General features: G+C 42.0%; 1 protein-coding gene across 2 annotated transcripts in view; it reads left to right on the top strand.

The window, feature by feature from the left end:
* The window catches only part of ANK2 (ankyrin 2), a 331669-nt gene that overhangs the window by 79502 nt on the left and 225812 nt on the right, over nt 1-26355 (top strand). The gene's annotated exons all lie outside the window — the stretch shown is intronic.

The raw sequence follows: 26355 nt of genomic DNA, 5'->3' as shown, positions 1-26355 counted from the left end.
TTTTTAATATAGTGTTCTAGAAGTGAATGCTCACTCTATTATTTATTTATTTATCGTATGTATGCAATGTAGCCAGGGGATCCTAAGAATGGCTGCCAGGCAAGAGAGATGCGTGGAGGTGATTTGCCGTAGCCTGATCCTGCATCATGACCCTGGTATTCCTTGGGGTTGCCCTTCCAAGGCCAGTTTGGTGTAGTGGTTAGGAGTGCAGACTCTTCTTCTTCTTATTCTAGCCAGGGCTGACCCTGCCCTGTTGGAACTGGGCTTACCTGGGCTACACATGTCTGGTGCTCACCTAAGTGCTGTAATGGAGGGCAAAATGCACTTGAATATATATATATTCATAGGCAAAATTAATTCACTTAAAATGTCCCCCTTTTTAAGACCTTTTCCCCTCCCCAAGGTACTTTATAGATTCATGCGTTCATTTTTCACCCAATATCGGGCATGCATGCAGTGAAGGGTAAGTAAACTCTTGCCACAGCCAAAGCTATAAATATTCGTGCGGCCAGGGAAATAGCTAGCTGTAGCTTGCAAGCTGAGAGGAATCCTTTGTGGAGAAAACAGTACAGCAGTGGTCTGGATGCTTGCTCCAGCTACTGATTTGTAATAACCTTGTTTTCTTCTAGAACACAGTTGTTCAGGATAGTGAAGTTATCCAATCTGGTATTAACGACTTCTTGGGAATCCTGCTCGTTAGTTGTTTACAAAGATGAATTTTTTTACCGAATGTCATTTCTTAGTCACTAGCGATGGAAGATTGACCTCAACAGTCTGTTCTGTCATGACTAATCCTACATAGTCCTTCAGTTCTAACCACTAGGGGGGATCGGATTGCTTTTAAAACCCCTCTGCTGACAGAGCCTGAAAATAATCAGCAGAGTGGATTATTGCGGTGTAGTAACGCTGTTCTACTGGCAAAAGTTACGGCTACTGGAACCTGTACATTGTTAACCGGGGGTGCGGGGGTAGTCATAGTGGGAAAAAGTGACAGGGCAGGAGCTTAGAAAGAATCTCAAGAGCTTGTTCCCATTCCCTGCAGGTGCACACCATTATGTCAACAGTTGAAACATTTTTGTGGAAGTCAGTACAGAGCCCTACTTGCTGTACACCTTTTCCGCTCCCACAGCCACAGACTCTGTGGTGCATTTCAGGAGTACATGAACCATTACACCATGCTTCAGCAGGCCTGGTCAAGCTTTGTAGAGCAGAGCTCTGTCATGGTGCTCCCATATCTAGAACGTGGAACATATAAATTGTCAGGCGCTCATTATAAAACATTGAAGGCTGACACAGTGTTTCCTACTTTGTTAACATTCATCTTCTCAGGTGCTTTGCTACGTGAATCCAAACAACTGCCCGCCCAATAACCTCAGCTCCATTCTAGCACCTGAGAGTGCCAAGACCAAACACCCTGCACAGGGAAATAAGAGAAGAGGTAAAATTCAAACCAGGACTATAGTACGTGCTCCATCCCACCTCCAAGAAAGGAGCGTGTCCTCGGAACTAAGCATGTGGGGAAACTGTACTTGCCTTGACAGACATGTACTGCCTGCACTATTCCACACAAGAAGTGAGTATATACTCTGTAGAATAAAATGGCTCATTAGTCTGACTCTCAGAGGGTTTGTGAGACACATATCTGCTCTGGAGAGACTTTGCCAGGGCCCCCTCCCTCCCTCTCACCCACCCATTCAGACACAAAGACACACACACAAACAGACGTAAAGGGATTCGCCCCTCCCCAGTTTCTCCCTTACCTGTTGGTTTCCCAGCCTCCTCCCTGCTTCCTCTACCCTCCCTTACTCGCAAACACACAGATACTCACCTCCCTTCTGCCCTCTTTTCCCTTGCGCTCTCCTTTACCTAGTGTTTTCCCAACCTCTCTCCCTCCCTCCAAGCAAGTAAACACACCCACGTGCAGACGCACACTCCTTTCCCTTCCCCTCTCCTGCTTACCTGCTCCTTTGCTGCTGACTCGGCACCTTTCTAAGCCAAGCTGATTCGCTTTGGTGTACTTAGAAGGGCATAACAGCGTTTGGGGTGGCACAGTTGATGATACGGGATTCTATCAATGTTTCCTGAAATATTAATTTGGGATTGATTGATAAGCTGTGGCAATGTCGAAGAGAGCTTTCCTCTGAGCTGGGTTTAATTTTACATTTCAGCTAGATGGGCAATAAAAGGCATTGTTAGCACTCTTTGGAGACTGGCACTGAGAAGCATGGCTGCTTTCCATTTTTGGCACAGCTCTTCTCTTCAACTGCCACTTTAAGTCCCAGATTGTACGACTGATACAAGTCCCCTGAGGTCAGTTTTCCCTCTTCCCCTCAAAGCCAAGACATTTCCTTATAGATGGAAGCGTGTTAATAATGATTCATCGTTCCACAGGCTTTAATTTTAACAATCCTTAAATTGTTTCTTCTGTGACAACTTCTGCTCCATAAGCCAAGGACATTCTTTTCTAGGAAGGGTATTGACTTTATATTATATTAGCTCTCTGTCGCTGCCAATAGTCAGACTGTCTCAGGAAAACCCAATGAAATTGTGTCTTGCAGTCAAAAGTGGGTGGAAAAAATCTTTCCAGCTGACATGGAGCCTCATTGTATTCTTATAAATGGATTTCTGAGCCCCTGCCAGAAGTCTGGATCTTCTTTCATCTTTTGTGTGTGTGTGTGTGTATGTGCTTTAAATCATTATACTACCCCCCCCCCCAAAAAAAAGAGAGATTAGTTTTGCATAATACAAATGTTTTGAAATGCTTGGGGTAGGCGAGTGATGCTATCTTTTTCTGACATCTCTCATAATGCTTTGTGGCCAACATTGAGACCAGATTCTTCAGGTAATCTTGTGCTATTAAACAGGTGGGAAACTTCCACAAACTGTGCTGTTTTAACAGCCATTGTGTTAGTGGTACATGACTTCACTGCAACCACAGGAGTCCTGGAATGCGTCTGCCTCAAATGGGGGCAGCCAGTCCCCACCACCAGCCCCACTGCAGCAACAAAAGTAGCCATGCCAGGGGTGGCAGGGGCATGCCCTGATTCAGGAGCCCTGGCAAGGCAAAGGGCAGGATTGACATGGCTCCAAGAAACAGCCAATCAGGGCAGAAGATGGAGGGTGGGGTTTGCCCTACCATACTCTCAGGGCAATGTCCAGGCCTCTGAAGGAGGGATGGGGATTGGTCCTCTGACAGAGTGTGGCTTCCTCTGTGTGGGGAGGTTAATGGAGGGCCCTGAAGCTGGCCAAGGAGTGTTAGCTCAGTCTGCAAGGGGGTGAATATAATAGGGAGAAAGAGAAAACAAGGACAGCAATCCTAGCCCTGTTTTGAGGGCTTGCAGGCCCACTGGGGTAGGGAGCTGACATGGCCACAGACCTGGACTTTGTACCAGTGCTGCAGCCCCCCCCCCCCCAGGTGATAACAAATTAGTGAACTCAGCATTGTAAAGGGATAGTTTGATGAAAATATCAGCTGTGTTTGGCAGCACTGGAAAAGGGTAAACTCCATGTTGGGGATTATTATTATTATTATTATTATTATTATTATTATTATTATTATTATTAGAGTTGGTTCTTATATGTCGCTTTTCTCTACCCGAAGGAGGCTCAAAGCGGCTTACAATCGCCTTCCCATTCCTCTCCCCACAACAGACACCCTGTGAGGTGGGTGAGGCTGAGAAAGCCCTGATATCACTGCTCAGTCAGAACAGTTTTATCAGTGCCATGGCGAGCCCAAGGTCACCCAGCTGGTTGTATGTGGGGGAGCGCAGAATCGAACCTGGCATGCCAGATTAGAAGTCCGCACTCCTAACTACTACACCAAACTGGCTCTTAGGAAAGGAAGTGAAAATTCTATTGCCCTTATGTATATCCATGGTGTAGCCTCATTTGGAAAATGACATAACATTCTGGTTGCCCTAGCTTGAAAGCTGGAAACAGTGCACAAGGAGACAACTAAGAGCTTAGAGTATCTTCCCTATGAGGAAAGACTGAAAATGCTATAACAGGATGCTGGACCACCGGTCTCATCTGGCAGAGGCCTTCTTGCATTTCTATTGTACAACTGGAAACCCAGTCTTTCTGGCAAAGCTATATCTGATGAATAGAGGTTTGATTCTCAAAAGCCTATGGAGATCTTGTGTGTCTTTAAGGTGATACTGAACTCAAATCTTACTCTTCTAAGTGACTGTCTTATAGATGCTTGTTCTTCAACAGATAGTTTCATAATCATAGAATCAGAATCATAGAATCATAGAGTTGGAAGGGGCCATACAGGCCATCTAGTCCAACCCCCTGCTCAACGCAGGATAAGGTGCTTTAAGAGATGTGATTATCAATAGGAGAGGCAGACTCCCTTCTGCGGACATTAGCATGGGGAAATTTGAAAATCCAAACCATTTTTTGAATGCCTCTTGCTTGAGTCCGTAGCTAGTGCACAGAAATGATCTCCACTTTCTCATATCAGGCAGTGACTTTCTGTGTTCAAGAGTTTAAGCTGATCCTGGATTGATTTTCTCTGGCTGCAGCCATGGAAGGCGTGTTGTGTTTTTGAATGCTCTCCCACAAACAAACAAGCAAACAAACAAGCCTCCCTGAGTTTAGGAAATTAGCATGTTGGTTCCATCTAGATATCTCCCAGACAACGGGTTTTCTATTTGTATGGAATTCAGCAGTATCCTCCTGCAGCGCATTCAACCACGGATTGTTCTTTCACAGCAGATTCAATAGTTCTTGCCTTCAGTATTTATCCTGAAACTCCTATCTTATATATATAGCATGCAGCCAATAGGGAAAATGTGACTGTGCTGCTAGGCTTGCTCCCATTTGCTGCAGGACTGGGGGCAGGGTGGGCGGTGAGCAGCCAGGACTCCTGCCCTTGCTAAAGTATGGTACCATAATGAACGAAAAGGGCAAGCTGCCACCTGCACCCTGACATTCTGTGATTCACAGTTTATTCGGCTATGGCCAAACAATAGGTTATCAATTGCCCAATTAGTTGACATCAATATCTGCCAGGTGTGCCAACCTCATGCAATTATTTTCTAGGTATATGGGTGGCAGTCTAAACTATCAAAGCATTTCATGCACGTTGTTTTAGGAACTCCTAACATTCCTGTAAAATAGGTCCATATTGTAATCCCCAGATGAGTAATATAGTTGAGAGGCATAATAGTGAAAGACAAGGGCCGGCCTGTGTTTTCACAGCAGAGATTTTAACTGGGGGGCTTTCTGTGTTGCAGCACATCTTAGCCATTGAACCATAGTTGGATTCATCAAGAACCCTTCATTTTTATTGTTCATGGTATTATAGTTTTGTTCACTGCATGTTTGTTCTGTACACTATTTCACAGCTCTTTGCAAGGCTGGTATTGTTTGATAAGAGCTGCATCTCCCCCCCCCCGCCCCCAATTTTCTTTCCAGTTTCCAATTTCCACACTTTTCTCGGAAACGTGTTGCTGGAGGAGGTGGGAAGAAGAAGATCCAACAACAAATATATTTTGCTGCTAAATTTAAGTATCTCCTCTCACAGCATGCACTATGCAAAAGGAGAGAGCCTGAGGGCAATCAGGGAGCAAGTATTTGTCACCAAGATAGCGCTTTCAATGAACTTCTATAAACAAATTGTTCTAGCCTTGATGGAACTCTATCAAGCGCTTCCCTGATTGGGGCATGTTCAAGACAGAGGCCCCTTAAGATATCACAAACACCATTTCACCTTAAGGCACTGTGGACAGGCTAATGAGGCATGCAAACATTTCACCTTTGACAAATGCAGTGCAATTCCATAATGGGCTGTGGATGGGACTGTATAATTGCTCCATGAAATCAGGAGTGCTTGCAGCTGATGAGGCCCTTGTATTGATTCTGCTGGAAGCTTGCTGCTGTCCAGAGCCTAAGAGTGAGTTCAGCAAAGATGCTCCCAGTACGAGGATTAACTATTAAAATGTCTGCTCTTGGGCCTTTAATAGGAACTTGATCTGCTGAAATTGGTCAAAGCAGCGGTCCAGGTTAAGGTATCTAAAACAGAAATAATGATTTACAAGCCTGAGGTTACAGAAGGAAAAAATTGTGTTATTTTTGTCATCTTGTTTCAAGCACTCTGTAGCTTTATCTCCAGTACTTTTTTTGTTAAAAGAGAGGGAGAGGAAGAGAGAGAGTGAGAGAGGAGCCCCAGTACTCATACATAATGTTGTACCAGTTGCCAGCTCTGCATTGGGAAAAGCCTTGAGACTTTGGGGATGGAGCCAGGAGTGGACAGGGACCTCAGCGGAGTGTAATACTATGGAACCCACTCTGTAAAGCAGCCATTTTCTTCTGGGGAACTTATCTCTTTGGTCTGGAGATGAGCTGTAATTTCAGGGGATCCCCCGGTCCCACCTGGGGACTAGTATCCTTAATTTTCCATCAGGACATGGTAGGTGGTGTTATGCAGTACAGATGAATACCACTACACACGCACAAACAAGCACAAAGCCCTGGTTATCCCCATAGCAGCAAGAGATCAAATGTAGCCAGTTGTGAAGTTCTCATCATTTTATTGTCTTCTTTTGTTATTTGACAGTCGTGAACCCTGTTTTCTTAGTTTTCCCAGCAAAATTATGGAGCCAGTAACACCAGAGTTACAAAATTAACTGTCCATCCATATTAATGATTATCAGACATAACCATATATGTAGAATGGTCCCACCCAACAGAAAAAATACAAGACAAAGTATAAATAGTGTTTTTTTTAAAAATGCCACTGTGCATTTCAAGTATCTCTCCAAAGAACACGAGGAGATGTGACACAGAGGTAGGCAATGGCAAACCACCTTCAAACATCTCTTGCCTGGCTGCCTGAGAATCCTAGGAATTTCTGGCTACACATATTAGCCATGGCAAGGAGGTCATGGTGAATGACATCAACAATAATACCCAGGGCTTCACTATACCTGTGCCATACGATAAAGAATTTTCTTCAAGATAACAATTGTCCAAAGAACAAACTTTATTCTCTAAGTATGTGGTTCTATTTAAAGTATATTTGGGGTTCTATTATTGTAATGCATCAAGTATATGTGGGGTTTCTGTTATTGTATCCTGCCATGAGCCATCTTGCTGGGGGCGGCAAGTAATAAGTCAAATAAATAAATAAAAATCTAGAGGACAGATTAGGGCTGACAGCTCCAGCTTTCGAAGTTCCTAAAGGTTTGGGGCATAGCCTGAGGAAAGTAGAGCTGGAGGAGAGAGTTCAGATGCAGTGTTCTACCACAGAGTCTACAGCTCAAAACTTCCATTTCTTCCAAGGGAACTGATCTCTGTAGTCTGGAGATTATCAGTACTTCTGAAGGAACTCCAACTCTTCCCCCACTTGGAGGTTGATAAACCTGAAGTTTAGCAAGGTTAGACTCTTCTCTGATATATTCAAGCATGATGGCTGAAAATGGTAATCCAAGACCTATAGATTGGAAAGAGGCCAGAAGCCCCATCTGCGAAAGAGAGAATTGTCTTCCTAATTACAGTCTGGTGAGCACAGCCTGAGGATAATGACACACCTTTCCCCTCAGAATATTTTCATGACTCTTGGCTAGTCTCAAGAGACTCTGCTAGTTCTCTGTTAAATTGGGCCATTCATGTGTAATTCAGAGGAAAGGATGAAAGGTGATTATGCATGTCATCCAGAGTTACCTTTAAAATGTTCTGATCTCCTGCCTCTTTTGTAAAGGAAGTGTAGGTCTTTCTAGCAAAAGGCCTTTTGTACTTGGTTTCTAGGATGCTTTCATTCTAAATGAACATTGGAGTCAATTAATTCTGATATGGAAAGAAGTTTGAGTCAGTGGCACCTTTAAGACAACAAAATTTAATCCTGGGTATAAGATTTTGTGTGCATACTAATGAAATGTGCATGCACACAAAAGCTTATGCCCCAAATTTAAAAATTCAAGTGTATTTATAGGTATATTTCCTGAACCACACCTCTCTACCCGGTCTAGCATAGCTGCAATGATGTCTTCTAAATGCTATGAGTGAAGAAACAGAATCATCTCCATTCTTAGCAACCTCTGTATTTGGAATAACTTCCACCTCCCTAATTCCCAGCACTCATAAATATTGTAGAAGAGGAGTAACAGCAGACAACTCCTCCCCCGCCCCCTTTTTGCACAAAGCTTATGTCTTATTCATTTTGCAGATATTTTACAAAAGGAGATGCAAAATACCGTATTGCTGATTTTTGAGGAAAGCAAATGGGTTACAATAGGGGAACATGATTTACTAGGTCAAAGAGTACATGAACTTACAAAACCACAGATAATATGTTGCCTCCTATAGTACATGTCGGTGAGCAGTCCAGGGATGCTTTTGGTTGATTGAAAAGGAGCTCCAGTTGTCTTATAGTAGTTGACAATCTTTCTTTGAAATTGTAGCCAGTCCTTAAACTCTGTAGTCTAGTCTCCGTTTCTCCTGTTCTTCCTTCTAGTTTTTGTAAAGTCAGCTTAGTGAAATGGTGCAAGGATCATTTATCTTGGGATATTGCAATAACCTTGATCCAGTCCTATCCTCCCTTTCTATGGCTGCTTTTAAATAAAAAGATATTGGGTGTTTCAATTACAGATTTCCTACATCTTCTAGTTACACCCTCTGGTTGCTTTCATGTAGCATACGACAGAAAATACCTTTTCTGGCAAAGCACATTGTGTCAGAAGTAGCAAGTGATAAGTGTAGGTATAGCAAACAATTATATAGCTAGTGTACAAATCAACATGCAATGTGCTACTTGGGGTTAATAAGCATAGCAAGATGAATATGGTAAATAGGCAGGTAAACATTGGCAATTACGTATTTTGTATAATGGATTAGCTGATTCATATCATCAAATTTGCTAATGCATTTCATGTATTATATTTATTTATTATATTGTCTTTTCTATTGTGCTTGAAGCTGGTTATAAAATTTTAATAATTAAAATACAAAATAAAAAACAAAATTGAAGTCAGACTCCATTATGGATGATTTTGAGTAAGTGTGGATGGATCACCATGCATACATTTTAAAATTTAAGGTAGAAGAAGAATTCCGCTTGTGATAATCTATATTGGCCTTGGTTTGATAAAAGTTAGAGGGAAGTATACATTGGAAAAGAGGCTTCCTTTGCCTCCCTAATGAGACTTATGTCCACTTAGAGCAGCCTATCTCAAGTTTTTTTTTTATCAATGAGAGACCCCTGAAACATTCTTCAGGCTTTGAGAAACTGCAAAAGTGGTGTAATTATGCAGAATATGGTTGGGAAGCATAGTTGTGTACATGCCCACCTGGGCTTCCTCCCCTTCCCACCCCCTCCCAGCCCATCACTGGTTATTTGGGGAGGGGTGCATGGGTTGACATGACCAAATATGTTCATATCAGCTGATAAATATTTAACATTAAAAAAAAATATTATTCCACCCATTAAAGAAACCCTTTCAAGGGTCGTCAAGTAACCCCATGGTTTCACAAAACCCTGGTTGAGAAAGCCTGACTTTGAGCAATGTTGACAAAGACACATTTCCTCCTTCTTGAAACTCTCGCCTTACTTCTCTGACCCATTAGACTCTGTCCTTCATTCTCCCAGCTGCTGTCCTCTGTTCCCATCGCCCTTAATCAAAAAGCATGTAGAGTTATTTTTCCAGGCCAATATGTATTTATGGAACTAGCCAATCATTTCCAGTGGCTATGTAGATAGCATCAGTTGTCTTGGTAAATCTATCTGCCAAGCAAATAGAATGGAGGCAACTTTCAGTATTTTATCTTAATTTGCCATCTATAACAATGGTACCTTACAGTCAAGGAAAATGGCTGCTCAGATAAAAACAGCAGATGGATTTTGGGGTTAGAGAAATGTTATTTGTTACTTTATTTGTAGCTGGTATTGAGGTGTGAGTGCTGCATGATAGCACATTGCTCCTTGACAATTTTGTATTGATCAAATCACTTCTGTTGGAATATGTTGAAAACATAGATGTGGAAGATACTCTTAAATCAAAAGCCTTTTGGGGTGGGAATAAGACGTGCTGACAACAATTGTGGAATTACTTCAGAAGGGTGCATTTGCCATGGTAACCACAGTATACTTCGTAGGCTACCTGAATCACAGCAAAAGCATTCAATATTGTGAGTGGCAGTGACTTAAACCAGGTCAAAATTGTAATCTGGAATTCAAAGGGCATCTTACTATATGAAGTCTCACTGCCAGTTTTGTCTCAACGTTATAACATTGCTCTGTTATAATGATGAAAAAAATGGTAATATAATCAACCTTATGCTTTAAAAAGTATTGGATTTCTCAGGGGATGAGCAGTGTGTGTGCAGGAGGAAGACAGTGGAGTGAGCCCATGACACTGACAACACAAAATGGCGGCATGTTGAGGAACCAAATTCAAATTTGAGAGTTCCTTATTGGCAAACTGAATTAAGATCCAGAAAGAAAAAAAATTGCTGTAAAGGATTCTAGAACTGCAGGATAAGGGGTGTGTGTGTATGAAATTTGGATCTACTCCTGGGGAGGCAAAATTTTGTGCTGAAAATTTGATAATTTATTAATACTGATGTGTGGAAATGGTCTTGGTGAGCTTCGTGTCAGAGTGGAGCCCTTGTCTCCAGATTCTAGTTCAACATAATAACCACCACACTACACTGCTTTTGCTTTCAACCTTGGTATGACAACCTGGAGGGTTTGAACTGGCACTGCAGTAGGACTTCTAACGCTCACCACAAAATCTTGCTCATTGCCTGTTGTAGCTGTGATTTGGGAGGATGCTGATTCAAACATTGTCTGTGCCAGGAATGCACTTGGTGGCTTTAGACAAGCCTTTTTCAGCTTCAGTCCCTCCCATTCAGAATAATAATATCGCTATATTATGGGAATTTTGTAAAGAGAATATGTGTGTAGAGCTTTAAACACTGAAAATGTTATATGGATAATGATAGTGAACTACTGTGAAGCCTGCTGTTTGGATACTGACTTTCCCTTTAGCACTGTTCTTATGCAATCTGAAGTAAATAAACCCTGTTAAGTTTAGTGGGCTTACTCCTAAGTGATGTAACACTGAACAGACACCAAACAGAGACCTATGCATTGATGATAAACTGCTGCAAAACAGTGGTAGGCCTATTATGCACGGCCGCCGAAACGGCGATTTCGGGTCACATGGAAAACGCAGAGGGGAAAGACGCAAAGCAAACTGCTTACGCACGGGACGGGATGCAACGGCGGCAAAACACAGAGTAACCAATTATGCACGTGGTGACCCCGGCGCTGCTTCTGGTTGCGCCCTGGGCGCTCGGAAGCTCCGCTTTCTTCTGTGTTTCACTAATGCGGCTTTTTCGGCAGCATGCACTGAATCTGTGGCTGGTTGCAGCCGGTGCCGTGTGTTATTGGTGATTTTAGGCGATGCCATTCCACCCTGAATACGGACCTTTCCCTCTGTGCATAATGGGCTGTAGTGATGACTGCACTCAGGCCAGCAGGTCCCTAGGAGAGTCTGTGGTTGCCCTGCCATGGAGACACTTTTCTGGGGTCATGCCTCACCTTGTGACATAGAACATATTGCTGAAGAGCTGATATTGCTGATGGAAGGCATGGTGGCAACAGTGACAGTCCTAGTTCCTCCCTCACCCCCGTCTGCAACATTGCCACCACAGAGGCAGTGAAGATGGGCATGGTGGTAGAAATTCCTCCTCCTCCTCCCCTCCTCCCCCCTGCCTTCAAGAGCTGCTACCAGCCTTCCTGCACACAGAGACAGCGATGGTGGGTAGGCAGCCTCAGTGGCAGTTCTCAGGTGCAGAGAAGTTCGGGGGTGGGGGGTGGGTGGGATAAATCTTCCCTTTTTGGTAAGTTTTTCTTCAAACCTGAGGTTTCCCCCAAGTTTACAGGGAAATCTCACTTCACTTCAACTGTCCCAATCTGCAGATTTAAGTATCTGCAAATTTGGCCAGGTTGAGAATTAGATATATTGATATTTCACTTTTCTCTTGTAATCCAAAGCAGTGCAATACTCTCAGAAGAACAATATTAACAATTTTATTTTAAAAAGCTTTTCAGCTTTCTCTTTCCAGCTTTAAAAGGAGTTCAAAGGAGTTATCTCTGCTGTAGATTTAGCCCTGTCCTGAGGGAAATAAATGAGAGTGGCTAATAGGTCAAGTAGCTTCACGGTTTTGTTTTAATTTGGAACAGTTAAGTTCTCTCAGTAAGGAGTGAGTTTAAATTTAGCAAAAGATAGAAAAGACTCCTCAGAGGTAACACATGGACAGTCCTGCTAATCACACAAGGCATGTTTAAAGGGTAGTACAAGAAACACACAGGGTTTAGAATAGAGTTTTGGGGGAATCCTACAGTATCACACTGTGATGATGGCACTCCTGGGGTGGCACCAGAAGCAATGTTGCAGGGTTGGAACGATGCCTATTTGCATATCCCCACCATATAAAACCTCTTGTCAGTTGCCGGCACTGGGCTGGCAACCCTAGCCTAGAACAATATAATCTGCTTAGAAATTCGCTGTAATTTTGAGTAGTAAGTTAAAAGGCAATTTGTGTACTGATTTATCTGTTGCTGAATATGTTATAATAAATGGTGTTGCAAACCCCTGCCTAAAAGAAAATTGAGAAGTAGTGTTACCCAAATCAGTCCAAGGCTGGGCTTGTTACTTTCATGGGTATGACCAAGAAATAAGTCTAGGGGCAAAAAGGAATCTTTAAATACAACAAATCTCAATAAAGAGAGAAGGGAAATAACACTTAAAAGGAATCTTTAAATACAACAAATCTCAATAAAGAGAGAAGGGAAATAACACTTACAATTTACAGTGCTGGGGTACAAAAGACTTGTCTAGTAATTTGTATTGACTAGCACACGTTACCCAAGACATGGGAATAATGTAGCTACAATGGAGTAAGTAGACTGACTCCATTTGTAGTTCTGTGTTCAATTTATGCCTGATATGTTGGGAAGAATTCAGAAGAAATTGGGAAACTGTTTTACACTGGAGGATGCTGTTGGCCCTTGCTGTCCAGTATTGTGTGTTTTGGTGGGAGCAATATCATTAGCTTACTTCAACCTTTGGGATTCGAAAAACTAAATTTGGAATCTTTTAAATAAATGTCATGTATTTTAAAGGGTTGGACAGGAAGGAATAGACTAGAGGAACAACCTTTGAAATGCCTTCTTCCTTTTAGGCAAGGGGCTTCGGAATAATAATCTTTTGATAATTGATTCATTACAGGAGAAAAGGGGCTAGAGCTGTATTACCTAATAGACCTCTTGCAGTACACACAGATGAACTGTGGGTCAAAGAATCAGTAAATGTCCTCAACTGACATGGTGTTTTTCTAAATGAGCCTCTGTCTGGAGAGGAGGCAACATTATGACTTGAAAATGTATATAATATAATATGAAACATATATACATGGTTCTTTATCCCCTGCACCACATCTGGAGTTGTTTGGCTGTTATGGAACAGAATGCTTCTATCCCAGCCACAGCTTTGCATTTGGAAACAGTGTGTTCTGCTTTATTGGAAAGCAGAGACCTTTGTTATCCAAATGCTGTTTCTTTATTTTGTATCTGAAGTCACCAACTGCACATTTTCCAACATTTGCACATTAATTTGGATCAGCTGGGGTCTTCCCTTCCTCCAGGCCCCAGCAGAGCTGGACAATAAGCAATGCCCCTGTTGATTGCCTCTTTGCAGACCAGCATCTATGGTATCCATTAGTCTTAATGACCTTCCAATAACATTTCAGGACTGTCCTTTGTGCCCTGACAGACTCTCTGGGGACATTAGGCTGCATATATTTTGGAAAAGCTTTGTGAGCAGTTAGCTGCCCTAACAACAAGTACAAATTGTTCGAGCGAATATAATGCTAGGGTTCAGATGTGTCGTACAAAAGGCCAGCCCAGTATCTAGACGTGGTTCACGCTCACAGTACTGTGATGTGCTAATTTGTTAATTTTGTCACAGAATTGTTACAAAGTTCCAGTCTGGAATATTTCCTGCCCTTGTTAATGAACATTGGAATTTTGCTGGATAGAAGAGGTGTAATTATGAAGTTTACGTTATCCATGCTTGTTCCTAGCAAGTGTTATTTGATACACCGTTTGTCAAGGTGTCTATTTGTGTAGGAGTTTTGTTCAATTTCGAGTTATGTATAGATTACAAAGGAATGTATTGAACAGAGTGGACAGTACCTGTTTACAAGGAAAAGTGTATGACAGCTGGCCTTTTCCTTATGTTTCCCACATGCTCAAATTTCTCTACCTTTTATCATTAGAAGGCATTCCTTGGAATTGAAGGATTTGTGCCCCATGCACCAGAAAATATTCTGTAAGATCAGCATGGTTCAGTTTTTCAGATGTTGGAAGAGCTTTACAAAGTAAAGGAGAAAAAAATAGATAGTTATACTTCCTGACAGCACTAATTCACATAGTTTCCATTACAGAAAATTGCTGGCTTGACACAACAGCATTCTTTATGTCTGTTATGGCTTCTCTCTCCCTTGTTTCTCCTCAGAATTCTCTCTTTCCCTCCCCCACCCCCCCAATCAGGACAGTTCTCTCCCTTAGAACTCTTGTATAGCTCCCCTTCCTCTGTGACAAAATATTACTCCTCAAGCTCCAATAAATGGCTGGATCCACAGAGTTGCATCTAAAGCAGCAATTCAAACAGGAAGGAGGGTTTGAGGGAAATGCTGGCTGCTGGCTCTGCAAGTTTTTGGTGTGTGTGTGGGAGCAGAGATGCGTGATGGCCGCAAGTGGTATCTGTGGCAGTTTCAGGTGTGGGGGGAGTTTCAGGCAGGTAAAGTGACAGTGGCAGGCAGTGTCTGCATTGGAGCCGCAAACATTGGCTCTGCAAGGTTTGGGTGGGTGGGGAGTGACAGCACCCATTCTGTTTTTTTTGACAAAACTCTGCTGTAGATTTTTGCCCAAAAGCCAGAGCATTGCCTCTGACATGCCGACATTATTTCTATGTGACATCAGCACATTGGGGAGCTCCCTGGCATGCTGCCATATCCCCCCGCTGCCAGCCCACTTCCACCAGGCAACCCTAGCTGGTCCCAAACCATATAAGGCTTTGAAGGTCAATACTAGCACTTGCACCTGGAAGCAAGCTGGGAGCTAGTGTGCATGTTTTGAGGTTAGAGTGATATTAGGGTTGACATCTCTGGCATAGGAAATTCCTACAGATTACGGTGCAGTATGTATGGAAGGGCTGAATTTTTGGAGGGATTTCCCCTGGAATCTATGGTATACCATAGAGTCTGCCTTTTCTTCAGAGGACTATCAGCATTTTGGAAATCAGTTATATACTTGGGAGTCCTCCACCTGGAGGTTGGCAACCTCTTAGCCCACTCTAGTCAGTATTCTGTATCATTTGTAGCTTTCAGACACCACATCCTTCAAGGGCAGGCCTCTTTACAGTGCATTGTAGTAATCTAATCTAGATGTTACCAGTCCATGCACTACAGTGGCAAGATCTTTTTTTGTCCAAAGCAAGACCACAGCTGGCTTACCACCCAAAGTTGGTGGAGGGTCCTCTAGCAGGAAGCATGGGGCCAACAGCACTCTCAAACCTGTCTTTTTAGGGAGAGTGCAGTCCCATCCAGCACAGGAAAGGCCTCAGTTCCCAGGTCCATCCTTTCTCATGGTCTTAGCAGAGATATGAATATAGATAACTTTATATGGCTTTTGAAGTTATGAGACAGTTAATTAGCCAAGAATGTGGGCTCTGTTAGGTGGGATAGGTATTTAGTGTTAGAAGAGAATTTTGAAAACACGCAAGTATTGATCTCTGAATATATTATCAGTTTTTTCTTGGAAGAAGCTCCTTATTTGCTTACTTTGGATAAGAAATTTTAATGGGGTCAGGTAGTTGCAATTCTGCAATGGTCTGTGTAGAATCAGTGAATGGTATAGACTTTTAATCCATCACTGTTAAAGTTACATTTTAACAAAGGATGAAATGGAAGCAAAGATTCTCTACTAATAGTTTCACTTGAATGCAGTACCTATAATGAACCATGCATGTTGTGAAGTCTGCATCTTGCCGGGAGATTAGATACGGGAAAGCTAATTTGATGCCTTAAGTGAATAGTCCAATCCTATGCTGCATTAGGTCAGTTTGAGTGGGCTGAGATTGGAATGACTCTCCATAGGATTGCATTATCAGCATTTGAACTGAAAGCTGCTCTAATTTTGGTAGATAACTACTGTTGTTAAAGGAACAGAAGCCTTCCAGGTCAGGAACTGGTAACTCTGATCGCCGTTTCATTTATTTTCTTCATAAAGACCCTGATGGAATCCTGGACTGTGGGAGCTGGGGAAGAACATGCAAGCTTTATGTACAGGGAGGGTTTAAACAAAATTAGCATAGTAAATATTTGTGTTGTTTTGTATTCCTGTGTTGTTTTGCTGTAATCTTTGAAATGCTTCAGAAACAAGCTAAATTTATCTTCCTCTGCTTTTAGCCACAATGTAGGACATATCCCAGTAGGTTTCCATTAAAATATCTCCCCATGCAATGAGTAAAAAAAGGAAATGGAAATTATGAGTGTGAAGCATAATAATTCATTCTAAATGGGGGAATTGAATTTTTAAAAAATGAAACTACATTTACCTGCCTTGTCATTTCTTGTTTATATCTTTTCTCCCAAGGAGGAATGTATTTTGAAAGTAGGATGTTAATAAAATGTTAATTGCTGAGAGTGCAAAACTAACAGTAATTCTAAAGGGAATGGAGTCGTTTTACTGATATGGTTTCTTAAGCTAGGACAAAACATTAATGCCTGCAGTCCTGCTCTGATAATCGAGGGCCAGGCATGCATAATTTAAGAAAAGAAGGAAAATGACAAGAAGTTGGAGATAGTATCCCCTCATCACTGGCCAATAATATAGTGATTTATTCGAATTCCAAATGGCACCAGAAACAGGTATATCCAAGATCTTGAGCAGTTCCAGTGTGATATTTTAAGAGTTTTTTTGGGGTTGCCAGCTCTGGGATGGGAAATACCTGGAGACATTGGGGGCTGAATCAGGAATGGGTGGGATTTGAGGTGGGGAGGGACCTTAGTGGAGTATAATGCTATGGAGTCCACCCTCCAAGGCAGCCATTTTCTCCAGGGGAACTGATCTCTGTCTCCTGGGGATTAGCTGCAAAGCTAGGGGAGCCCCAGGTCCCACCTGGGGACTGGCATCCTAGTTCTTTGAACAGCAGACACCAATGCTGTGCCTTAAACTAATATGGCAAATCTTATTAGTTTTGAAAGAGGGTTGTCATTGGCATTAAGAACTGCTGTTGAACAAAACATACATCCCAAGATTACTTGAGAGTATAGCAATAACCGGTGTTTTGTATAAATTTATAAATGGAGAAAATTAAGTTTTTTATACAACTGGAATGTTTTCTCTGTGTCCGTGGCTTCTCTGGAGTAGGATACTCTCAGGCTCCAATGGCCCTGCTCTTAGGTTAGCATCCCGAAGAGAGAGAGAGAGTGCTAACTTTGTTATATTGAGGATAAAATGTAAATACACAACTACTCAACTGTAAGGCAAGAACCAACCAAGAAATGCTCCACATGATAGGGCTGAAGCACCTCATTCAAATATCAGAGGAGAAATTGGATTGTTCCACTCCAGACCATTGAGTCACACTCTTGGTTTGCAGTTAAGTGATTATGTACTTATGACTCACTGCAGCAATGGAAGATAATTGTTTTTCCAGGCTCCCTAAAGAGATCGTAGTTTTTTCACTTAAGCATAACCTTTTGGAAACTTCAGAGAATTCCACAGTTGTAGGAGGAAGGGCTGTGGCTCTATGGAGGAGCCTGTGCTTGGCCTACAGAAGGTTCCAGGTTCAACCCCTGGCATCTTCAGTTAAAAGAATTGGATAATAGGTGATGTGAGAGTCTTCTGCCTAACATCCTAGAGAGTTACTGCTAGTCTGAATAGACAATACTGACTTTTACGGACCAAGGGTCTGATTCAGTATAAGGCTGCTTCGTGTGTGTAAATATTTATTTATTATATTTATATATGGCGCCCTCCCCTGAGTCACAGGGCGGTTTACATAATATTTAGCAGAACCGGGAACAATGTAGATAACTCAGTAGTTATAAATGGTAACAGTACAGTAATAACAATAAAACAATATGATGACAGCAGAACAATGGTGAGAACAATAATTCAAACGACAAGATACTGATCGCCCGAGGGTTGGATGCATTGGCGGTGATTTTCATGGGAGGGAGGCTCACGGGGGCAATGAAAGGTGATTGGTTCTGGTCGACCTCAACAAAATGCCTGGTGGAGGAGCGCCATTTTGCAGACACTACTGAATTATTCAAGTTTTATTAGGGTCCTGATCTCTTTTGGGAGCTCATTCCACCAGGTGGGGGCCAGGATGAAGAAAGCTCTGGACCTGGTTGAGATCAACCAAGTTACCTTGGGGCCAGGGATCACCGATAAGTTGGAGGTAGTGGAGCATAAAGCTATTTGGGGGGTGCAGATAGAAAGGCAGTCTCTAAGGTACACCGGGTCCAGACCATGTATGGCCTTAAAGGTGATTACCAGAACCTTAAACCTGATCTGGAATCCGACTGGAAGCCAGCACAGATGTTGAAGAATGGGCTGAATGTGGGACCTCCATGGTGTTGCTGTGAATACCCTGGCTGTTGCATTCTGGACTAGCTGTAATTTCCAGATCAAGGTTAAGGACAGGCCTGTGTAGAGCGAGTTGCAGAAGTCGAGTCATGACAAACTGTAGTTATTTGAAGGGCAGTCTGTGAGGAATTCTAAGACTCTTCTCTATGAGGGCCATCCCCACCCTCACCCCTCACCCCCCATTACTTCTGACTGCAGCCCCAATTGGGCCGTTACCATCTTCATGTTAGAGAAATATCTCATGATAACTCTTTATATCCAAGGAAATCTAGTAAGATTTATCATGTAGCTCTCCCTCCTCCCACAGAAATAATAATAATGGGAGGTGTATGCTTGTCAGTTATGGATGTCCATAGAGAAAGTCCATAGAGGGGAGATACCCACTGACAGAGAAACATTCCACACAGGGTGATCTGTCTTGAACAACGGGCAAGTCACTTTGCGGAAGCTTCTTCTTTTGCAAACAAGATAATGCGTTGCCTGGTCCTGAGGGAGAAATAGAGTGCACCAGAGCAGACCTTGCCAACATAATTAGATTTAAATGGCTCACCTTGCCAACAAAAGACTCTGGTGAAAGTTTCTTTTTCTCTGCGGAGGAGGATACTTGACGGTAACATCTGGAAAAGAATCCTAACGGGATAGGATTCAAGGCCTTGCACAAGACTTGATCGGAAGCTGCTAGATTCATGTTGGCAGCTGGGTGGATCTGATTTTCCCTCTCCACCCCCCCCCCCAATGCCTTCCTGCTCCAGGATGCTATCCTTAACTCTTTACTTGTTCTGTTAGTCAGAAATCTAATAAAGTTGGTAGCAAACTCTTTTTACTTGCCTGAGGCTATCTGGGCACAAGGAGAAGCATGGTGGCTTTGCTGCCCATACAAAGTTGTGGCTTTTTCCTTTGTTGGGTTCAAATCTCCATTTTCTCTTCACTTCCTCTTCACTTCCTCATCTGAGGAAGTACGTATGCACAAAAAAAAATGTATACCTTGAATAAAACTTTGTTGGTCTTAAGGGTGCCACTGGACACAAACAAAAAGTGCCACAGAGTTATTGTAAGGAAAAACGTGGTGGTGGGGGGGAGCCATGTATATTCGATTCTGAGATTCTTGGAGGATGGTGTGCATGACTCACAGAGCTTTGTGTTTTTTGGCGGAGCCCAGGGTTCAGTCCAGACTATACTGGCCATTTATTCAATTCCCCACCATCATGTTGTTCCTCGGGGCCTCTTTAGGTACTGAGAGCAGCATTTCTTGTATTTCAGTGGAGTGCCGTGTGTGTGGGGTGTAGAGATGGGAATGTTCCATTGTGTGGATGGAAAATTTAATCTGGTTCCAGCTCTTAAATCTGAAACAGGGTCTTTCTTATTCATAATTCAGTTGACAGAGTATACAGAAAGGACATTAAAGCACTTCTAATATCAGTTTGTTGTACAGGTATGTCTTTGGAGTTTCCAAAGCTTATTCACTCGCATTAGCTCAATAATTCTTGCAATTAAGGCAAAGCAATACTATGACCACAGAAGAGCTTTATAGTCAAGATAATACTTAATGGTGTGAAGCCATTCTACTATTTCTATAGGTATGTCCTGTTTGCACAGATGTTCCACACCATTTCAGTCATTCAACACGGTTCTTATGATATCCACTATTTCTGTATGGAACGATGGACTGTTTCTGGGATACCATCCCTATCGTATGTGATCATTTGTGATGGGATGAAATGGAAGGTAAGTCAATATTGCTAATTTCCATCTCTTCAAGAGCCACATTTCTTGAACATGTAAGCAAATCAGAAAAAATTAGTTTTGGACAAATGGTTTTATAAGGTTCCTAGTGAGAGTCAGTGCTGCATAGTAGTTAGAACATCTAAGCTAGATCTGTAAGATGCAGTTCTGAATCCTACCTCTGCTGTGGATGCCTGCTGGGTGACCTTGAGCCAGTCACATGCTCTCAGAGTAAGCTACTTCACAATGTTGTAATGAAGATAAAATTGAGAAGAGAACAATATAATCCAGTTTGGGTCTCCATCTGGGGTGAAAGGTGGAGTGGCCATCACTACACCTTCTGGCAGTGAATTCTTTGTTTTAATCTTCATTGTATAAAGTATTTCCTTTTGTCTGTACTGAATCTATTGGCAGGAAATGGGAACAGGATATCGATAAGACAGATGACATGGCACGGTCAAATAATTACTATTGACATATAATTTACTATATTATGGTACATTAATATTGGCATAATGAGTTATTGAAATCGACTGAAGCCAGACTGTTATGGTTCACAGGTGCATTGTATTTTTAAAAACAAACATCAGTGAATGGTATTCTATTCTGAATGAGCTTCAAAACGTAGGAACTAGCAAGTTGTGTCAGGTTGCTAAGAGTTATTGGATCAGATTTTATTACTATAGCAACAATGTTGTCAAGACCAGAGTACAGTCAATTGAAATTCACTAGTGTCAGGCATTATTTGTTTCAGCAGAATAATACTGATAATTATCTATACTTCAATAGACAAATATTGGATAGCTTATTTGCTTCATTTGTATGCTACCCTTCCTCCAAGGAACTTATGGTCTTATAAGTGGTTCTCCCCCCCCCTTATTTTTCTCACAACAGCCCTGAGAAGTAGTTTTGGCTGAAAGAAATAACTGTTTTCTTCAATGAATTTAATGGTGAGCAGAGATGGGAACTTGACTCTGCCCAGCCCTTTTCCCAGCCTGTGATTTGACCACGCATTATTGTACATCCTAAAGCAAAAAGTTAGCTACCGTAAATGCATCTCTTTGTAAATTGGCTCTGATCCAGAATGCAAGGGAGCATAGCTGTTTGTGCAGTTCTGGGTATGAATGTGTCAGCTTTGCACAAAATACATGCATTATTAAGTGTGTGAAACAAATGTAGATATATATTTTTTTAAAGTCTTGTATCACTTCTTTTGGTTATGAATCATTCTGCTTTCTGTCAAATGAGAAACACATTTTTCAGCCTAAAGCTGTACCTTTATCTCTTAAAGGTAAGGAACATTGCCAGACTTACATAAAATTTTGTTTAACTCCAGAAAATTAGATTTGATGGTGAAAAACTCACATTAAATGCCTAGTATAAGAGGTTAATGGAAAATATTACTGGTTAATTAGGTATTGAAATAAAACTTGTATTATAATTAGCATATTGTACTCTTTTTGGTTAACTGGAGATAGTTATCCCAAATAATCAAACATCTGAGGGTGGATTCACATCAACAACTGAACTGGTGAAGCCATTGAGTATATGTGGTCGGTTTCTTATTAATGTGGGAACCCTTTCAGCAAATGCTCTGATATGTCTCAGAGAGTGTTGAAATTGTGGATCACTTCCCTCGTAGTTCTTCTGCTGTTTATGAGTAGAAACAGATGACTATGCACAGTGTGATCTCATTGTCACCTTACAGAGATCTAATTGGCAAGTGCACAAAAAACAAAATCATCAATTGATTTCTGGTAGCTCAAGCATTACCATGTAGGTACTTACCCTGATAAAGTGGCTCTAGGGATATTTATGCTGCAATAGAAATGCAGGTCCCTTTCTATTATTTTTGCTACAACAGACTAACATGGTTTTTCTTCTCGGAGTATTTCAGTTAATACATGACCTTTGAAAAGATTCTAGAAGCTGATGAGCTGCTATCTCACCACATGCCTGGTGTCAAAACATTCATGCAATGGATCTCTATACTTTTAGTGTGTGTGGTCTGAATCCAAGTTGTTGAAGATGGAACCTGTCAGCTTAAATCTCCTAGGCATTGCCTTCAGAAAATGATCCATTTACTTCTGGAACTTTACTGTTTTCAGTTAGAAAAGACAGTTCCTCTTGTTCCTGATGGATTTTGCTGTTCCCCAAACAAAGTATGTATGGAGAACTCTGGAGTATTAATCAAAGATTGAAAGGTGACTCACATGAGGGAAATTGCACTTGAAGCAACACTTAAAGCCTTACAGTGTTATTATAGACAACTTTAGGCATAATGTTGATGTATTTATCTGCATGGGTCCCATAAGCTGGGCCCAAATAAAGCAACTACTTTACTATTCTTTTGTAAATGAATTTTCTAGAGTCTGGCGCTAGACAGTCTCCTCACTTGAGGAGGAATCCCACATTGCTTTTAACACAACTTCTATGGTGTTCTTTCTTTTTCTCAAATGAACCCTTATTAGAAGGCCCCATAATATTGTGTAATAATGAGTGAATGCAGATAAAACACTTCTAGGAACTCTTAAGTTCACAGCCATTTGACCAGGGTAGGAAATACTTGCTTTCTCAGTGCCCTTGCCCTGCTGTGATTCCATCAAAGTCTAGAGAATAAAAGGCTTCTTCCCCCCACATTTCCCAATAAAAGAAAGCTTTTGTTAAAGAAGAGAGCATTCAGAATGTCCCACAGTGTCCAAGAACAGATCATTCTTTCCCTTGACTGTGATTGTCTACGCCAAAACCAGCAGTGTGCTTTTAGTTTTCCTCAGTTGTGTTGCAGCTATGGCTCTTCTCAGTTTTTTTTTTGGGGGGGGGGAGGATATATTTTCCATCCTTAAGAATGTTATCTGAAAAAGAGAAGTCTTGCTTGTTATGGACCACCTAGGATAGGTTCTCATAATGTCTGTTCTACTCAAATATTTCTGTATGGAATGCTGTAATGAATTATCTTTCAATGATCCTGTGATTAGCAATTGGCATGATTAGAGACCTACTGAGGCCCGTGCTGGAAATGTATCTGTTTTGCAATCTAATGTTCATGAAATCAAACAGTAGCTCTTCCCACATCTTGGGGTATACAGACAATACCTCTTTCCCTCGAGAAAGAATTTACAGTCCGGTGGCACCTTTAAGACCAACCAAGTTTTATTCAAGGTATGAGCTTTCATGTGCATGCACACTTCCTCAAATACCATATGGAATGGAAGTCATCAGTTCATACTTATAGACAAGGTGTAAGAGTGAATTTACATATGGCCCAATGGAAATGGGTAACAAATTCCAGAGATAAGTAGGAAGAAATAGCAATTTGGATTTGTTTGTATTCACTAGAGATTGAATTGCATGGGAAATATTTTGGGTGCTATAAAGATGTTCACATTAAGAGAACAATGAGCAATTGCTGACAGCAGTTAGGTGAGAGCTTGTCCCTGGAGGTATCAGATGGTGGCCTTTCTAGTTGTGGTGGGACATAATCTATTTCTGGCTTCTTTAGACCATGTTCTATCTCACTGCCGCCGGGCTACCATCAGGCTAATTATTTATTTATTTACTTGCTATATTTATATATGCAATCACTGTAATGGATCAGACAAGGACCCTGTTTTATAAAACCTCCTGCAAAAGTCTTTTAGGGATCAAGAAGCTCCTGTAAATTTGCCAAGGAGTATTTAGTGCAAAGACTAAAGTAATTGTGTAATGCTGAGCCAGAAATGGAAGGCCAAACATTATACTGCTAGGATGTATGGAGAAGGAGGTATAATATGTGTACATGTGATGAACAGTGAGAAACCAGTCTCTCGTTTTTTTTACTGGCCTATGGTTTATAAATATATGGTATTGATTAATGACCTCTTAATTAATAACTTCCAGTTAGGGACTGGAGATCTCCAGGAATCTCCTGATTGCAGAGGTCAGATCCTCTGGAGAAAAGGGGAGATTTGGAGGCTGGTCTTTGTGGCATTAAGCCCCACTGAAGCCCCTCCCCCACCACTGTCCTCTCCAGGCTTCACCTTCTGAGCCTCAGGTATGTCCCAATCCAGAGCTGGCAACCTTAGCTGCCACTGCTGGAATTCTTCTTTGCAGTCCTGGGATGTTAAGAGCAGTTTGCTTCCCAAGTTGTTGTTCTGTAGAAATCGAAAGGTTTTTTTTAAAATGTTTTGCTGCAGAGTTAGAAAAGGAACCTTGAGAGGAAAGGAAATCTTAGGTGACTTCTGGGTTCTTGGATAGACTGAATGATTGGTTTGGGCCCATTTTTCTTTCCAAAGAAGTCCCAAATGGCTTATAATTGTAAAAGAAGTATCGTCATGTCATCACACAAATAAATAAAGTAACAAACAACATCTTGGGCAGGGGTTGGATATGGTGGCTGGCTCATTGAAAGGCAGAGGCTAACAGCACAAGACAGACAAAATAGTCCCAAGCTCCTGCCCTTCTTCTCTTGCCTCTTCTCCAAGCCTTATATCTGCAACAAGAAGGGAAAAACAACAGGCAGCGGGATATTAAGGCTGGCAAAGATGTTCCTCCCAGGCTCTCCTTGTGTCTTAATGCTTGATGTTAGTAACAGAATGGGATGCTTCACACTGAGACAATTCTAGCACAGCTTCTTCTTCTTCTTCTTCTTTTTTGGTCTGCAAAAGAATATGAAAAGTGACAGGATCACGTGGGTGTTCAGTGAAGTGAAAGGCCTCTCACGCTGGCATTTTTATCTATCAATTTATTTACAAAGAAAATTTCTCTTCAGACCTGCTTGAGGCAGCTCACAACTGAAAAAGTAGAACAAAACCAACCAACACAAATATGTGTGTGTGTGTGTGTGTGTGTGTGTGTATGTGTGTATGTATGTATGTATGTATGTATGTATGTATGTATGTATGTATGTATGTATGTGTATATATATATATATATATATAGCCATCTAAAGTGATCTTTCCAAAACAGTCCTCATGCTAGGAACAGTCAATAAAACAATTTAAAAAAAATCTGCCTGACAATCTGACTCTCAGGGGGTATGTGGAACATATACCTGCTCTATGGGTCATTGCTCAGGGTCCACTGCATCCCTTGCAAACACACATACACACAGACTTCCCTTCCCCCTGCCTCTCTTACCAGTTCATCCCCCAACCTCCTCCTTGGACCCTCCACCTTCCTGCTCTTGCAAACACATATGCACACACACATATACATGCAGACTCCCTTCCCTTCTCCCCTCCCCATTTCCCTCCTTAACCTTGGGCTGGGGGCACCATGGCTGCTGCTTTGGCCTTCAGGGTTGGCATGGCCGCTGCCTCAGCCTCTAAGGGTGGTGTGGATGCTGGCTAGGTCCCCAGAGGTGCCGTGATGGCTGCATCAGGCCCCATAGGTGGTACATCTGCTGGCTGGGCCCCTGTCTGCCTTGGCCTCCAGCTGGTTACTGCTGGCTACCTCCATGGTGGCTGCCATTCACAGTCTTCTGGCGAGCTTGGTGGGCGGGACTTATGGATCTACTTCCACTTCACCAAGCGCACCAGAAGATGTGTTCCACATCAAAAAGATGGAACCACTTTTGTTAAAAGCCTGGGTAAAGGGAAACATTTTGGCTTGTACCCTAAAGTAAAGTGAGGGTGTGGTTCAGTGATTCTCACAGGGGAGCACTTTACAGAGGTGAGGCACCACCACTCCAGAAGCCTCAACTCTGCCGATAGAATCATAGAATCATAGAGTTGGAAGGGGCCATACAGGCCATCTAGTCCAACCCCCTGCTCAACGCAGGATTAGCCCTAAGCATCCTAAAGCATCCAAGAAAAGTGTGTATCCAACCTTTGCTTGAAGACTGCCAGTGACACAGAGCTTTGATCTTAACTGGAAGGCTGGACAATAGAGGAGTGAACAGGCCTTCATAGAATCCCACAGTATTCATTACAATCCAAAAGGAGTCTTACGGCACTTTAAAATTTAGCCAATTAACCATGATGCAG

Source organism: Paroedura picta, chromosome 10, assembly GCF_049243985.1.
Source record: "Paroedura picta isolate Pp20150507F chromosome 10, Ppicta_v3.0, whole genome shotgun sequence".
NCBI lineage: Eukaryota > Metazoa > Chordata > Lepidosauria > Squamata > Gekkonidae > Paroedura > Paroedura picta.
Note: the sequence above shows the minus strand (reverse complement) of the source record. Positions and strands in the feature narration are given on the sequence as shown.